The 17,322-nt window shown below is 42.0% G+C and overlaps 1 pseudogene; it reads right to left on the bottom strand.

The window, feature by feature from the left end:
* Positions 1-1,587: 1,587 nt before the first annotated feature.
* Positions 1,588-17,322, bottom strand: part of LOC149495551 (uncharacterized) — a 25,456-nt pseudogene continuing 9,721 nt past the window's right edge.

The following is a 17,322-nucleotide window of genomic DNA, read 5'->3' as shown; positions in this document are numbered from 1 at the left end:
TGCCTAAATCAATATTTTGGCTTTAAAGCTTTCAAATAATCACTTTTGGCGACAATCGCCTAAATCAACATTTTTTGGCAACAATTGCCTAAATCAATCTTTTTGGCTAAAAGCCTTAAAATCAACACTTTTGGCAACAAATGCCTAATCAAATCAATCAATTCTTTGGCAAAATGCCTAAACAACATGCACAAAGCATACACACACTCATGCATAAAGCATCCTCATTCAAAGCCCTCTAAAAGAGGCCTATCGAACTACGTTGACTTTGATCTTCCATTCAAACGGAAGTACGTAGGCACGTTAGGGATTTAACCCCGAGCGGCAAGTCAAAATCACATACACATTTTTCATTGGTCCCAATTACATCATCTTTCACCCTACAAAGCATTCGTCTTTGGTTAGTTCATCAGCATGACATAGTCTCGGGATCCACCTCAGGTTCGTAGACCATGCCTTAAACATTTGGGATAATTAATCTAGTAACTAGGTTAATTAAAATTGGAGTCACTTAGGGTTTTTTCCTAGTTTACCCTAAAATAATTAAACAAGGTGGCGACTCATACATTCACGTGCATTTCTACCTCAGTCACATGCATTCATATGCCATGATATTCGAGGTAGGGGTTCACAGCGCTTTCCTCATTAGCATCTTCTGTCTCATTATCTTCATCTTCCTCATCCTCTGCCTTATTTATATCAGCAAGATCATTCAACTCTCGGATGATATCAGCTTCTGTTCCCTCGATAGTAGGAATATCTATCTTATCCTCTTGAAATGGAGAATCAATTGATCAGAAATAGGTGTATCTTCCTTTAACTCTACAACAGGTCTAGCTTTCACTTTGCAAACCACAAGCCACTTTTTCCTCTACGTTCTGCCATAAGGGTATGGAATATAGCACACTTGTGATGCTTGCATTACTAAGACAAGGGGCTCGTATTTCTGATATCTTCTTCTGGGGGTTTATATCAATTATGATGTACTTTGGATGAACCCTAAAGTCTAAATTTGGTGTTGGATCATACCATTCACATTTGAACAACATTTTTCTCTTGATTGGCAATGCAGGGTACTCCAATTCGATGACCTCAATTGGTTTCGCATAGAAATCCTATGACTGATCACTGTACTTAGATCCTTTTATGCACGCACTGCGTATTCATACTTAATTTATTAGATCCATAACTATCAGTATGATATTTGAAACCATTAACAAAGTATCCTTTGTAACAATTTACCTTTCAAAGTGGTCCTTTTGCGAGATCAATAATGAATTTATTTACTATGGTGGCTGTGTTATTTTGTGCCTACATTTTACAAATAATAAGTTAGAATTAGTTAGGTTTCAAAATCATTTATCAGCGCATACTAGGTACAAAAGGGTAACATACATGTACGTTGAGCCAATTAGCAAAGTGTTGGTCTAGTCTTTTGTCCACTTCTGCTTCCCTAATATTTGGATTGCACACATGAATCTCCCTAATATACATGCTTTTGAGCATTACAATTCTAATTAGTTATTAATAAGTGAAGTATTTAATGATATATAATTAAGTATGATGCAAAAGATATGAAAAGTCATGTTACTTGATATAGGGCGTGACTTCTTCACAATTTAGAAGGATATAAGTTTGCGCCACTTCCAGTTCTTGATCCGTCAATATTCGTTGCTTTGATTTTCTCATGGGATGACCGGGATATATGGATATCCTTAGATTTCCCTCTAACTCCTCTCCTGCTAGAGGATTGCCCTCATCATTTCGAGGTACTCTTTTGTGCCTCATGTGTACATTAGGCTAAAAATAATGTTAGCAAAAGAAAGACACCTCTTCAACCAAATATGCATTGGCAATAGAACCTTCAACCTGAGCTTTCTTTCTTACATTCTTCTTTATACGTCCATTGTGCCTATTTAAGAGCAAATTGTTAACTAAGAGATTTTGATACAAAAAATAAGTTTTTTGATAAAGTATACATTACCTCTCAAACGGATACATCCAACGATATTGGATAGGGCCACCTATCCGTCTTCAAAAGGAAGATGTACCGGTAGATGTTCCATTGAGTCGAAAAAGCTGGGCAGAAAAATACGCTCCAATTTGCATATTATCAATGGAATTTTAGCTTCCAGTCTTAACATGTCTTCCTCACAGATTGTTGAACTACTCAATTCCTTGAAAAATAGACTTAATTCTATTATTGCTTCCTCAACCTTGTCTAGTAAGAGTTCTCAAAAAGTAATGGGAATTAACCGTTGCATGAATATATGGCAATCATGACTTTTCACACCAAACAATCTGTACTTCTGCATATCCACACAACTGCTCAAATTTGATGCATATCCATCTGAAAATTTCATTATCTTCAACCGTTTGTACAAAAATCCTTTTATTACTCTACCTAATGTTTAACAAGCATTTGGGTACTTTCCCAAGTGAGGGTCACGATCCGTCGACATATTTCTCTGGTGTCCTCTCTAGCTTTAGCATTATCTTGTGTTTTGCCATCGATATTCATAATTATATTGAATAAATTATCAAACACATTCTTCTCAATATGGATCACATGTAGATTATGTTGAATGAGGAGATTTTTCCAATATGGTAAATCCTAGAAGATACTTCATTTTCTCCATCCACAAGTCTTAGCAGTTGCACCATTGACGGTATCGGCTCCAATCTTAGTAACTTTCATAAGGCCCAATTGTTCAATCTCACATAGAATTTCCTCACCCGACTTTGCCAGAGGGGCCACTTCTTCAACGATCCTATTTCTTTTAAACTAATCGCGCTTACGCCTCCATGGATGATCAATTAGTAGAAATTTCCGGTGGTAGTCAAACTAAAATTGTTATACACATCCATGGAGGTAGATTATATGGTGTCACAACAATTGGCCAATATGAGTATTTTTGTCCTGATTGTCCAAATGGTTGAAATCCATTGGTACACAAAGCCAATATAACATTTCTACTCTCGGCTGCGAATGAAGGGTACAAACATTTCAAGTGTCTCTAAGCTTCAACATCTGATGGATGATGCATGGTAACGCTCAGACTTGTACGCTCGGCCTGCCATCTCATGTGCCTTGCATTTACATCAAAAGCATACAACCTTTGAAGCCTTGGAGTCAAGGGAAAGTAGTACATCTTGTATGGTTTATCAATTTTATGGTTATTTGCAACAGAAACATGAGATTTATATCTAGGGAGATGACAAAATTTACAAGATTGCAGTTCACTGTTAATTGTCCAATAAAGCATGTAGTTGTTTCTATAACAATCAATTTTCTGAACTGTAAGCCCTAATCCCTGAAACAATTTCTTTGTACTGTAGAAATTTTCAACCATTACATTATTGGATGATAGTATCTCTCTCGCAAACTGCACCATGTCATCAAAACATCATTTTCACAAATAGTGTTCTGACTTCATGTGAAGCAAACGAGCCATTGCAGACAACTTAGAGTGCTTTGTGCAACCTGGCCAGAGCTCCTCTTTTGCTGCACTCAACACATCAAACAACTTATGTGCATCTCGATTTCAAGTTTCTTCAACCGAGTCCCAATGAAAGTTTGGACCAGCAACATCTAATACCATTTCTTCATATCTGTTGCTATTGTCAGTTTCAGATCTAGAAGTACTTCTAACTTCTAGAATGGTACTAGAGTCTGTCTGCTTAGTGTTCCCATGCAGACTCCAACCATAGTAATTGGGAACGAATCCTTTTTTCAATAAATGTAACTTAACGATATTCGGTTCTAGAAAATTCCTATTATGACATTTTCTATCTTTACATGGACACCTAACCATACTTCCTATTGACGCGTGATTTTATGCCTCTACCTGACCCAATGATGATATGAGGACAAGGGACGGGGTATCACGATAAATCAGAAGTGGTTGAACCAAAAGAAATTGAATCAAGCCGCCCAAAGGAGTCTGACCCGTGTTAGGGCTGCGTCACGCAGCTAGTACTTGCGTGACGACACTCTTAGTTGCGTCACGCAGCTCTAACAGGGCTGACACCTCTGGCGCGCGCCCGTGCAACGACCTGCACTGTTTGTGTGGATACGCGGCAACTGTACGAAAAGTAAGTCGCGTCACGCAGGTTTGCGGGTGCGTCACGCAGCTTATACCCGCGTGATGCGACTGCCCTATTGCCCTGGCCATATAAATACAGCATTTTACAGCAAAAACGGGACCCTTTTTTAGACTTTGCATTTTCTCTCATTTTTCTTTAAAAAAACCTAAAGATCTAAACTAAGTTTTTGATAAAAAACGGCTAGGGTTTCTTCCCCAAGAGCTCAAGTGAGTAAATTTGAGGAAGATCAAGCCCTTAACAGTTTAGTTTTGAAATCAAAAAAGCATAAAAATATAGTAAGAGAAAAAGAGAGAAAAGAAAGAAAGATCAAAACGTTTTGCTTTGTGAAAATCTCGATATCACATTCCTGGAATCGTGAAACAACGTTCCTAAGCTAATCTTAGCGCATGCAATCCTCAAATCTGAGGGCAAGGTAACCATTCTAAACATTATCTTTCATTTCTAGCATTTTATTCCTTAAAATCTCATTTTTCAAGTAGTTGGTTAGTTTGGTATTGGTTAAACGCCGTTTTGCCAATTTTTGAGTATTTCTGAGTTGTGTTAAACCATTGTTAACAAAAAAGGAACGTAAAAAAGGGAGTTTGAAAGGTAGTTACGGACCAGAGCAGCCGCGTCACGCAGGTAGTAGCTGCGTGACGCGACTGTTCATATCCAAAAGTCTTTGATTCGGACTGGACCACCTGCGTGACGCAGCTATTTGTGTACCCAGTATACTTTTATTCTCATATTCATATTTAATGTGATATTTTGGATAAATAATCAATAAAGCTGAGAATTTCAATAAGTCATGAATAGTTCCGTCACGTAGCTAGGAGTTCCGTCACGCGACTGTTCTTCATAGAACAGCTGCGTGACGCAACTGTACCTATTTCTAGTAATATCATAAGAGTTGCGCCACGCGACTGTTCTTCATAGAACACCCGCGTGACGCGACTGTTCTAAAGTTCCAAAATGAATAAGGTTAGTTGCGCCACGCGACTGTTCTTCATGGAACAACTGCGTGACGCGACTATCTTAAGATTCCAGAATAATTTCCTTATTTCACTTTAATTTCATGTTACTAAGTAGATTTTAATCTTAACTCAGAAAATGATCAATTATGGGCAAACTAAGATTTAATCAAACCAAATCAATTAATCATTAATGATTATGAGGTTTTTAGGATTTATTTCTCTTTGTTTATTATTAATTATATTATCAAATTCGGTTTGTGGCCCGCCTTTAACCATAAGGCAAGAGCGGGTCTTTTATTTTATTTGATATGTATTATGGATGGATGATGGATGATATGCTTTATTTGTGATGAATGCAATGGATGGACCTAATTGGGACGATTAATTAATTTTCCACATAGGAGCTCGGTTCGATTTAATCGGGTTGGGACTTAATTAAATAATTGGCTTTTCTAAAATAAAATCAAATTAGAAATCATAGGTTAAAAGAGGCCGGTTTTTTCCCGGCGTCGGCTTCCAACGGGCCGACGTACTTAATTCCCTTACCTAGAATCGTACTTGGTACGCCTGACCAGTTTTATTTCAAATAAAAGGCCTTAAATAATATGGGTTAAAATGGAGTCACTTTTATAAAATTTAAAAAATGGAAATGGTCCCATTGTCGAAAAAATGGGTGGCGACTAAAAATAATTTATAAGACCGATTTATCGGCATTCGCATCCAAAAAGGTTTTTTATCACCACGATTTCCAAAATAGACATCAAAAACATATAAAATCTTATAGTGATTTTCTCCGGGGGAAAATAGTTTGGCGACTTCACTGGGGATTTTGCACCCATTAATCCCCGGTTATTTTTAAATCTAGTGGTTGCAATTAGGAATTGACTCTAAAAGTCTACTATTTCTAAATAAAAATTGGTTAGAAAAGCCGATGGAAAATTATTAATTGTCCATATGTGTTTAATTACTTCCTTTTTCCTTCTAGGATTTTTGCATTCATTCGCATTCCTTGCTTCTCATCTCATTCTACCCATATCACCCTTCGGTACTGGTGTTAAGTTTGACGGTGGATCTAGCCTAGACCATGCGATTTAGGTGCATCCATCCGAGAATTAACATTACTACCAACCGCAAGCCTAGTACCTTAAAGGTGCGTCAAAAGGAGTAGGCCCAACAAAGCCCGAATCCTGTTTGCGGAACCCAGACTTTGTTCAGCCTAATGAGACCGAAGCCCATGCACATAGTTCAAAACCTTAGTTACTTCCTCTAAGGTGCACCTGATTCTATTTGCTGTTGTAATGCCGCATTCATTTCCGAGAGCTTATATCGTCAATCTCAAAACCTCCTGTTGGTTGTCGAGATTAGACCTATTCCTAGGAAACAGATGTCTGTGAACCCCTCCCCCTAAACATCACTGGCATATGAATGCATGTGACTAAGGATAGAAATGCACGTGAATGTATGAGTCGCCACCTTGTTTAATTATTTCAGGGTAAACTAGGAAAAAACCCTATGTGACTCCAATTTTAATTAACCTAGTTGCTAGATTAATTATCCCAATGTTTAAGGCACAGTCTGCGAACCCGAGGTGGATCCCGAGACTATGTCATGCTGATAAACTAATCGATGAATGAATGCTTTGCAAGGTGAATGATGTAATTGGACCAAATGAAATGTTTAAGTGATTTCGACTTGCCACCCGGGGTGAAATCCCGAACGTGCCTACATACTTTCGTTTGAATGGAAGATCAAAGTCAACGTAGTTCGATAGGCCTTCTTTGAAGGGCTTTGAATGGGTATGCTTAATGCATGAGTGTGTATGCTTTGTGCATGAGTGTGTATGCTTTGTGCATGGGTGTGTATGCTTTGTGCATGAGTGTGTGTATGCTTTGTGCATTTTGTGTTTAGGCATTTCGCCAAAGATTGATTGATTTTTAGGCATGTTGCCAAAAAAGTTGATTTTAATGGCTTTTAGCCATTATGATTTGATTTAGGCAATTGTTGCCAAAATGTGCGATTTAGGCGATTGTCGCCAAAATGGTTGATTTTAAGGCCTTTGGCCAAAATGTGTTGTTTTAGGCAATTAGTTTGCCAACAATGTGCGATTTAGGCGATTGTCGCCAAAATGGTTGATTTTAAGGCCTTTGGCCAAAATGTGTTGTTTTAGGCAATTAGTTTGCCAAAAATGTGCGATTTAGGCTTTAATGCCACGATTATCAATTAATCGGGCGTTCGAGCTTAATCACAATTTATTATCGAAACATGATCGATTAAGGCTTTTAGCCACAATTATTGATTAATTGGACTTAAGCCAGATTTATTCGAAATAAGACAATTGAACCGTAGTTATTAATTAACTAGGCTCTTTTAGCCAATATTGTCGGATTTAAACTTTAATACCACGATTATTGATTAACCGGGCATTTAAGCTTAATCAAATTAATTAAGGCAGTTTATTTACCAAAAATAATGACGTGGATGCATTTATGCAATTGTAGAATTATTAAGAGTAGAAGAGAAATATGCATGAAGTGCTAAAATTAAATAGGCAGAGTTTTGTTTACATACCTGATTTAATCGACGACCGCTTCTTAACTCCAGATTAAGCTCCTCGCTTAGGAAATATTAATTAATTTTAATTTGTTTAATTTTAATGTCCAAATATCACAATAAAAATGCAATAAAAATTAAATTAAATGCAAAAAGCGGTAAAGAAAACGCAAGGAGCGTGAGAGGGAGAAGGATTCGTCCGTCAACACAGACAAGAGTGCCAAAATTGGACTGAAAATGGCCTATTTATAGGCCATTTTCGGGTCCAGGGCGGCAGGTGCCGCCTGGCTCGGCGGCAGCTGCCGCCCAAGAGGCTGGGCGGCAGGTGCCGCCCAGTCGGTGGGGCGGCAGGTGCCGCCTGGGAGGGCGGCAGGTGCCGCCCATGCTGGGCGGCAGGAGCCGCCGTGGCCGGTGTGGACACCGTGCCTCGCTCCGAGGGCCTTTTTGGGAGTTCCGGACCTCCGAAAAATATTCCGGGACCTGTTCCGCGATCCTCGCGATATTCCGGACGTTTTAAGTACCATATTGACATATTTCCAGTAAATGTCCAAAATGGCCTCCGGTCCGGTCGGACTGTTTGCACAGTTGCTGCAGCAAAGTCAAATTTACTGTAGCAAAGTCAAACTAATTGGCATGGCACTGTAGCAGCGTGTTTTCCTCCATTTAAAGAGTTTCACATGCCACCAACAACATGAGAAGCCTCAAAATTTGAGTATTCACAGTTGCCCCCCACTGGCTATCATAAAAATGATTTATGAGAGCCAGTGGTTGTCTGATGGAGCAAATTTTGAAGGCGAAAACTCGGATCTTGGGCCAAATTGGGATTGTGGGGCCTTGGTCTGAGTTGTCTGAGTTGTGAATTTTCGGACCCTAGGCCGAGTTTTGAATTTCGGGCCTCTGTGGCCTGAATGTGAATTTTCGGGCCTCTGGGGCCTGAATTGTGATTTTTCGGGCCTCTGGGGCCTGATTGTGATTTTTCGGGCCACTTTGGCCTGAATGTGATTCTTCGGGCCACTTTGGCCTGAATGTGATTCTTCGGGCCACTTTGGCCTGAATGTGATTTTTCGGGCTTCTGGGGCCTAAATGTGATTTTTCGGGCCTCTGGGGCCTGAATGTGATTTTTCGGGCCTCTGTGGCCTGATTGTGAATTTTCGGGCCTCTGTGGCCTGAATTGTGATTTTTCGGGCCTCTGGGGCCTGATTGTGATTTTTCGGGCCACTTTGGCCTGATTGTGATTTTTCGGGCCACTTTAGCCTGAATGTGATTTTTCGGGCCACTTTGGCCTGAATGTGATTTTTCGGGCCTCTGGGGCCTGAATTGTGATTTTTCGGGCCTCTGGGGCCTGATTGTGATTTTTCGGGCCACTGCGGCCTGAATGTGATTTTTCGGGCCTCTGGGGCCTGAATGTGATTTTTCGGGCCTCTGGGGCCTGATTGTGAATTTTGTGGGGGCCGTTGCTGTCATTATTCGGCGGCTGCTGCCGCTGTTATTCGGTGGCAATTCGGCGGCTGCTGCCGCCATCATTTCGGCGGCTGCTGCCGCCCTTATTCGGTGCATTTTCTCCTATAAAAGCTTGTTCTTTGTTTTGGTTCTTCACTCATTTCTTATCTTCTCTCTTCTTCTTTTCTCTCTGTGTTTATCTTTTCCAAAGAATGAATCCTTCTTTCAATCATAGCATGCACAGCTGGGCTAGGAGTCTCTCCAAAGTTGAAAAGATCAACTTGAAGAGGTATGGCCTCTCTCCTATCGTTACCCTTAGGGGGGTAGTGATCGACTGGAACTTTTTATGGGCCTGTATCAGATTCTAGGACCCTGAGGCCCACGTTTTTCGGTTCGGGGCCATGATGGAGGAGATGTGTCCTCTTTTCGAGGAGTTTTGTGCTATCATAGGGTGTGACCCTAATGCCCCTTTAGTCAGGCATGAGGTTAAAGTTGGGTATGTTCGGTCATTTGAAATTTTATTTCAATTCAGCCGGCCACAAGCTAAGGCCATGATTGTTGACGACCAGAAGGCAATTCTGCTGCCCCTGATTGATGAATTTTCAGAGGTTCTTTCAGATGACCCAGACCGGATGAGGCTGAGGATGCGGGCTTTTGTATTTTGCTTATTATCTGGTTTCTTGTTTAACAAGGACCCAGGCTTCGGGGATCTGCGATTTTGCCCTATGATTCGACAGATGGAGGACATGAGCTGCATTGGCGGCATTGTGCTGGCAGAAACCATCAGGAGCCTTGACAGAGCTGCTCTAGGCTTCGAGGACTGGACAGTTTCCCCGATTATACTCCAGGTATTTTCCTCTCATTTTTTTTTTTTTTTTTTTTTTTTGGTTCATGCCTTTGTAATAGAAAGGATCCATTACCCAGGTTTGGTTGAAGGACCACCTTCAAGTGGTTGCTGCTCCTACCCGTTTGCCTTACAACCCTTCTCAGTATCGTATGCGGAGGATCTTGATCACACATCCGTCTGCTGACGCATGGACCTCATGGCTGATTGAATTGGGTCCAAACGAGGTATTGTGGTTTGTTCCCTGGTATGACATCACCTGCTTTATCCAGGTTAGCTTTCGTCATATTCAGGTTTACCTTTTAGGCCTTACACATTGTACCTGGTACTGCGCTTCGCGCGTTCTGAGACAGATGGGGATAGATCAGACTGTTCCGACCATGGATGATTCCCTAGCTGATTCAGCCATCACTCCGGGAGTTACTCGAGCCGTCCTTAGGGCCTGGGTTAGGGACCATCATATGTTCAGACCTCTCCTGAGTACCGGTCTTGGTTTATGACCATTGTCTGGCCAGTTGAGAAGCTGAGGAGGAACGCATTGCTGAGTGCACTCGAGGGTTGGACTCAGGCTGACGCTGGTGATGGGATTAGGACTGATGAGGAGATCATGTTGGCTCCTCGGACAGGCGAGGCTGGAGGGAGTTCAACAACTGGGGATGACTCGGAGGACGTTGCCCCACGGAGGCGACGGGGTACCTAGACTCTAATAGGCTTTTGGACTTTTGGTGTTTTGGCTTTGTTTGAACTCTTTTGTCTTTTACTTGGGACTTTGGGTGTGGATTTTGGTGTTTTAGCATTGGATTTTTGGATTTGGACTTTATTATTTATTTTTCTTGGTCTTTTTAGTTTTCTGCTTGACTTTGGACTGTTTGACTTTATTGCTTTCAATTGGGCATGTCATTTGACTTTTAAGCTTTCCAAGCATTTTCCAACTTCATTTATTCAAGCTCTGATTTTTGCCTAAGCCGCCCTCTCGGGTTTTCAACTTAGCGAGCTACCCATTTTTGCCTAAGCCACCCTTTTCGGGTTTTCAACTTAGCAGGCCCCGATTTTTGCCTAAGCCGCCCTTTTAGGGTTTTCGACTTAGCGGGTTTTTCTCTTCTTTTTTTTTTTTTATTTTTATCCTTTTTTTAATTATTGTTATTATTTTTTTTTTTATTGTTGGCAAAGAGGAAAGAATTATGGAATGATTTTCATTAATGTTTAGACCGTACCCAATGAGGGTTGCCTACATATCTCCGATACATAATTTCTTTTTTCTAGAGAGAATCAGGTCTAATGTAGTTCATTTTACATTATGCAATGCTTATTACACAAAATATCTTTTTAACTGATCTAAATTACATGGATTCGTGAATTCCAAACCATCTAAATCAGTCAAGATGACGGCTCCGCCGGACAATACTTTCTTCAACACATAAGGTCCAGCCCAATGAGGACGAAACTTCCCACGTGGGTCTATGATTGGCTGTCTAATCTCCTTCAGGACCAAACAACCTTCTTCCAGCTTCAGGTCTTTGACCCTCTTATCAAAATGTCGTGCCATTCTTCTTTGGTAGACTTGAGTTTGGTGGATTGCTTGCAATCGCTTTTCATCCATACCCAAAAGTTGCAAGTGATAATTCTTAGCCCAATCTGCTTCGTTGATCTGGCTTTCCTGAATAATCCTTGCCGACTGAACTTCCAGCTCAATAGGCAATATTGCTTCCATACCATGTACCAAAGAATACGGAGTTGCTCCGGTAGGCGTTCTAATTGAAGTCCTATATCCCCATAGGGCATTCGGTAACTGTTCGTGCCAAGCTTTGTGCTTTTTAACAGTCTCCTGCAAAATGACTTTTATAGCCTTATTCGCAGCTTCTACAGCCCAGTTTGCTTGTGGACGATAGGGTGAGGACTTATGATGTTGAATTTTCTTTTGCTTCAGCAGGTCAGAAAATTCACTTTGAAAGTGAGACCCATTATCCGTGATGATCTCGAACGGTGTTCCATACCGACAAAGGATGTTAGTACGGACAAACTGTGCTGCCTTCTTGGCATTTAAAACTGAATAAGAGGCTGCCTCGATCCACTTAGTGAAATAATCTACAGCAACCAGGATGAATTGATGGCCGTTAGAGGCCTTCGGGTGTATTTTTCCGATCACGTCTATGCCCCAAGTTGCGAAAGGCCATGGTGAAGCAATAGGATTCAAATTGACCGGAGGTTGTCTTTGCAGCTTAGCAAAAATTTGACATTTGTGACACTTCTGCGCGTGCCTCACGCAATCTGCATTCATGGTTGACCAGTAATAACCCAGGTTCATGATTTTCCGAGCCAAGGCTATCCCGTGCATGTGTGGACCAGACTCCCCATTATGTAGGGAATCCATGATGGTTTGAGCTTCTCCCTCATCAACACATCTTAGGTGCAGGCCGTTCCAACTTCTCTTATACAGAACTCCCTCAGTGAGGAAATATCCGGATGCTAACTGTCTCAATGTCCGTTGATCAGTTTTGGTAGATCCCTCCGGGTAGGCTTCATTCTGAAGATAATTCTGTATATCCCAATACCAGGGCTTGTCATCGACCAAATTCATGATATGTGCTAGCTGTTTCTGTAGCCGCACTGTCAGAGGTCGAACGACTCGGTCTCCTTCTACATTGACCATGGAGGCTAAAGTAGCCAGAGCATCTGCGAACTGATTTTTTGGCTCGCGGCAAGTAGTGGAAGGATAAATCCTCAAATTGCTGAGCCAATTCGTCCAAGCGTCGTAGGTAAGGAACCAAACGCTCTTCTTTAATTTTCCATTTCCTTAAAGCTTGGGAGACTATTAAGTTAGAATCTTCGAAAACCTTGAGGACTTTTATCTCTTTTCCTAGGGCTGCTTCTAACCCCTTTATGCAAGCTTCATACTCGGCTTCATTGTTGGTGCAGTCGAAATCTAATTTGACGGTGATAGGAATGTATTCTCCACAAGGAGTTTTGAATACAACTCCAACCCCATTTCCATGGTAGTTCGAAGCTCCATCAAAGTACATTTCCCAGACTTCACTTTCCAAGTTCACCAAGTCTTCATCAGGAAATTCTACCTCCGGCATTTGTTCTTCGACCGGTAATTCTGCTAGTTGATCAGCCAAGGCTCCGCCTTTCACCGCCTTTCGTTGTACAAATTTTAAATCATAAGCTGCGAGCACCGACACCCACTTAGCCATTTTACAGTCAAGAACCGGCCTCTCCATAAGGAATTTCAAGGGGTTCGATTCAGAAAAGACGTAGGTGGTGTAAGACGAGAGGTAGTGCTGCAGTTTTGTACAGGCCCTTACCAGAGCAAAACACAACTTCTCTATCTTATTGTATTTTAGCTCAGATTCTAGCATCCTCTTGCTAAGGTAATACACGGCATTTTCTACCCTTGTATCTTCTGCTTGTTGAGCTAGCATTGCACCCATCGCTTCTTCTGTCACTGATAGGTACAACAGCAAAGGCTTTCCTAGCCTTGGTGGCTGTAAGACTGGTGGGGATAACAGATATTGCTTGACTTGGTCGAAAGCTTTCTGACAATCCTCATTCCATTTTACGGCTACTCCTTTCCTGAGCAATTTGAAGATCGGACCACAAGTATTAGCCAATTGATTGATGAACCGGCTGATGTACTGTAGCCTTCCTAGGAAACCCGAACTTCCTTTTCCGTCCTCGGTGCTGGTATTTCCATAACGGCTTTTGCTTTTGAAGGATCAATTTCTATGCCCTTCCGACTGACCATATGCCCCAGAAATACTCCGGATGTAGCTCCAAACAGACATTTTGCCGGGTTGAGTTTTAAATTGTACTTTCGAAGTCTAAGGAAGAACTTCTCAAGTGCTATTGTATGCTCTTTAGCTGTTTTTGATTTAACAACCATATCATCCACGTACACTTCTACTTCTTCATGAATCATGTCATGGAAGATGGCTGTCGCCATTCTTTGATAGGTTGCCCCGGCATTTTGAGCCCAAAAGGCATGACCCTGTAGCAGTAGGTTCCCCACTCCGTGATGAATGCCGTTTTCTGTTTGTCTGGCACATGCATCATTATCTGGTTGTACCCGACAGCAAGATCGGTCAAGGAGACCATCTCGTGTCCCGCCATTCGGTCTACCAACAAGTCAATATGCGGCAGGGGGAAGTCGTCCTTCGGACATGCTTTATTCAAATCCCGATAGTCCACACACATTCTGACTTTGCCATCTTTCTTCGGCACTGGCACAATATTTGCTAACCATGTCGGGTAGGCAATGGGTTCTATGAACTTATTCTCCAGTTCTTGGCTACCTCCTCCTTGATTTTCAAGGACCATTCTGTTTTAAGCCTTCTTAGCTTCTGTTTCACTGGCTTAGCCTCAGGGTATACTGGAATCTTATGCACCACTATTGCTGGGTCAATTCCCGTGATGTCACTTGCCTTCCACATGAAGCAATCGGCAAACTTCTTTAAGCATTCACTGACCTGTTCCCTGTTCGCACAGTCAGATGCAATGTATGTATGTTCATTTTCTTCTTTGCCAATTATTATTTTTTCTTTATCATTTTTCATTTCATTTATTTCTTTTTCATTATTTTTGCTCGGAAATGCTTGGAAAGATAGACATGCGGGGTAGTCAATAATTTGCAAGCCTTTATTGATAATGACGGAATCGTCTTCAAAAATTACATCAAATTTGAAATCTGGATTTTCAAAATCCGACACAGACTGACTCAAGACTGGAACTAGGACTCTGACTCGGTTTCATACTCGGGGTCAGACTCAGACTCAATACAAGACTTGATTACAGATTTTGACTCTAGGTTGACTCGGGAGGGGGTTTATCAGCAGCGCGCTCCTCCTCGGCGTACCAGTTGGTGAGAGGTCCTTCATTTGGCTTGATCAGGCTCAGTAAATCTTGGTCCCCATCATTTCCTGTAATGACTGCAACCTCATCAAAGAGACTAGGCTGCATGAAGTCTTCCACTTCCATTTCAGTCACTATTTTCAGGCTCGTTACCCCAGACATCAGAGAATATTTCTAACCTAGGTAGCATCTTCTTAGCAGCCGGGCAAGTAAAACGGTTCTTGGAAGCTACGATAAGGAATCGTCTCTCCCGATTTGCAAAAGTGACTATTCAAAGTCAAAAATGTGATGGCATCTGGATGCTTTTTCTTCTTTCCTCTTCTGGTCTTCTCAGCACGGTCTTCATCAGTAGGCTGATAACCCAGCCCAAAAGTCCCTTCATTCACCGGACACTCCCATGCTTGTAGCGTGGGGTAGGTCTTCCCGGACCTTGCCATATTCATTCCCGGCAGGTAGGACATCTTTAGCATCAAAGGAACTATGCAATTTATTTGCACCGTCCCGAAATCAAAGGGAATTCGGGAGTTCGCAGCCTTTCCTTCTATGAACTGCACAGTGTCATATTCAAATCCCGAAAGGGGAAAATTGGCATTTTCGGGGTTGACCTCAAAGAGAGGCTGGCCCTTGGGTTTCTTAAGTTGACTGTAATCATCTCCTTGAACCGTTATAATCTTACCCTCGTAGGGGAATTTGACCTTTTGGTGCAAAGAGGAAGGTACTGCTTGGTGTGGTGTATCCATGGCCGCCCTAACAGCAGGTTGAAACTGGTGGGCACATCAATGACTTGGAACGGTACCTCCATTATGGCTGGCCCAATCACTAATTTTAGTGTAACAACCCCAATACTTCTCTCCGGGTGCTGTCATATGCTTTCACTATCTGGTCTGACGGAATGAAATCTGTTTCTTCCAATCCCAGGCAGCTAGCCACCTTTAGTGGGCAGACTGTTCAGTGCTGACCCATTATCAATGAGAACCATGGGCACAGTTTTAGTCTCTGGTTCTGAACAGTGATGTAAAGGGCATCGTTGTGACTGTCTCCCTCCTTGGGTAAGTCATCCTCAGAAAATCCGATGCTTTGCACCTTTGATGATTGGGTGAGGGTGGATACCAACACTTCAGGGCTACTTCCACCGATGTTTGAAGTTGACTCAAAGCCTTGCAAAGAGCTTGGCGATGAGGAAAGGATGGATGCTAGAAGTTCCCAAATCGAAACCCTAGCTTGTGTCTTTTTCAACTGTGAGAGCACTGGTCTTCCTTTGGTTCATCATGTCCTTTGGTAAGGGTTATTGCGGACTTTGTCCAAGACTAATGGTTCATACTGTCTCCCGCTCCTGGTTATAGCGTCGAGTTCCTCAGTTAGGTCATTCAGCTCTAGGACACAGATTTCATTCATTCCTAGGAATAGGTCGAAAGGATCGATCAATTCCTGGTCAGAAACTAATAGCATTTACCCCGTGATTTGGTAAGGGATTAGTGCTAATGTTTGGTTTACTTCTCGGAATAATTGAACCATTGTCTACTAAGTCCTGGATGCGGTTCTTAAGCAGTCCAGCATGCTTCAGTCTTATGCCCATGTGCTTGGTGGTACTCACAGTATTCATTGGCTTTGAAATTCCTTGGTAAGGGGTTGGGTGGTGGTCTTGCCTCCAAAGGTTTGATGTAGTTTGCTTTGACAGCTTCTCGGAATACCAAAAGGATTGGCATCCCGAGATCAGTGTATGTTCTTCTTGATTGACTGCCATTTCGCATGTTTCCCATGTTTCCCACACGTAAAGGATTCGTGGGGTGATGCTTGCCACTTCGTGGACTTTGCCAGGTTGGCTAGGATTTTTGTATCTTCGAGGTCCCGGGTCTTCTTTCAATTGTCCCATTTGAAGTAAATCTTCTACCTTCGTAGCAGTGGCAATGAGCGACTGGAACGATGGTAGGTATTGAGTTTGTAGTTGGTGTTGGTAGACAGGCTGTAGGTTCTTTATTATTATGTCCACCTGTTCTTGCTCAGAAGGTCAGGTTAATCATTTGGGCGGCCTTGGCTCTCCACCTCGTAAGGAACGAGGAGAAAGGTTCATTGTTCCTTTGTTTAGTGGTTTCTAGCTCCCTTCGGGTTACATCCACTTCCATATTGTAGTGATACTGTGAGTTGAATGCATTACAGATGTCCTCCCAAGTCTTCATCTTAGACCGGTCTAGACTGACAAACCATCTTAATGCAGCACCGGTGAGAGATTGTTGGAACAACTGAGCAAGGAGCTCGCTGCTCAATCCAAATGGGTTAAGGGCACCCACATACATTTTCAAATGAGTTTTAGGACAAGTAGTTCCATCAAATTTGTCCATGTTTGGCATTTTGAACTTGGTTGGTAGTCTTGCTTCGGGGAACAGAGACAAGGAGTCCATGTCCACCACTTCTTTGTGTGTTTTAAGGGCAGTAACAGACCTTTCCAACAATTCAAGTTTTTCTCTCATTTTCTGAGCTTCTAACTCAGAAGCAGGTTTTGGAGGGCGATGTCCTCCAAGTTAGGGATAGGGTTTGAGGATGCAGATGCAGCACCAGGTCCTTGATTGGAGGCAAGCATTA

The sequence above is a fragment of the Jatropha curcas genome, chromosome 6 (assembly GCF_041381405.1).
Source record: "Jatropha curcas cultivar XTBG-Jc1 chromosome 6, XTBG_Jcur_1.0, whole genome shotgun sequence".
Lineage (NCBI taxonomy): Eukaryota > Viridiplantae > Streptophyta > Magnoliopsida > Malpighiales > Euphorbiaceae > Jatropha > Jatropha curcas.
The sequence above is the reverse complement of the archived record's forward strand: the minus strand, read 5'-3'. Positions and strand labels throughout refer to the sequence as shown.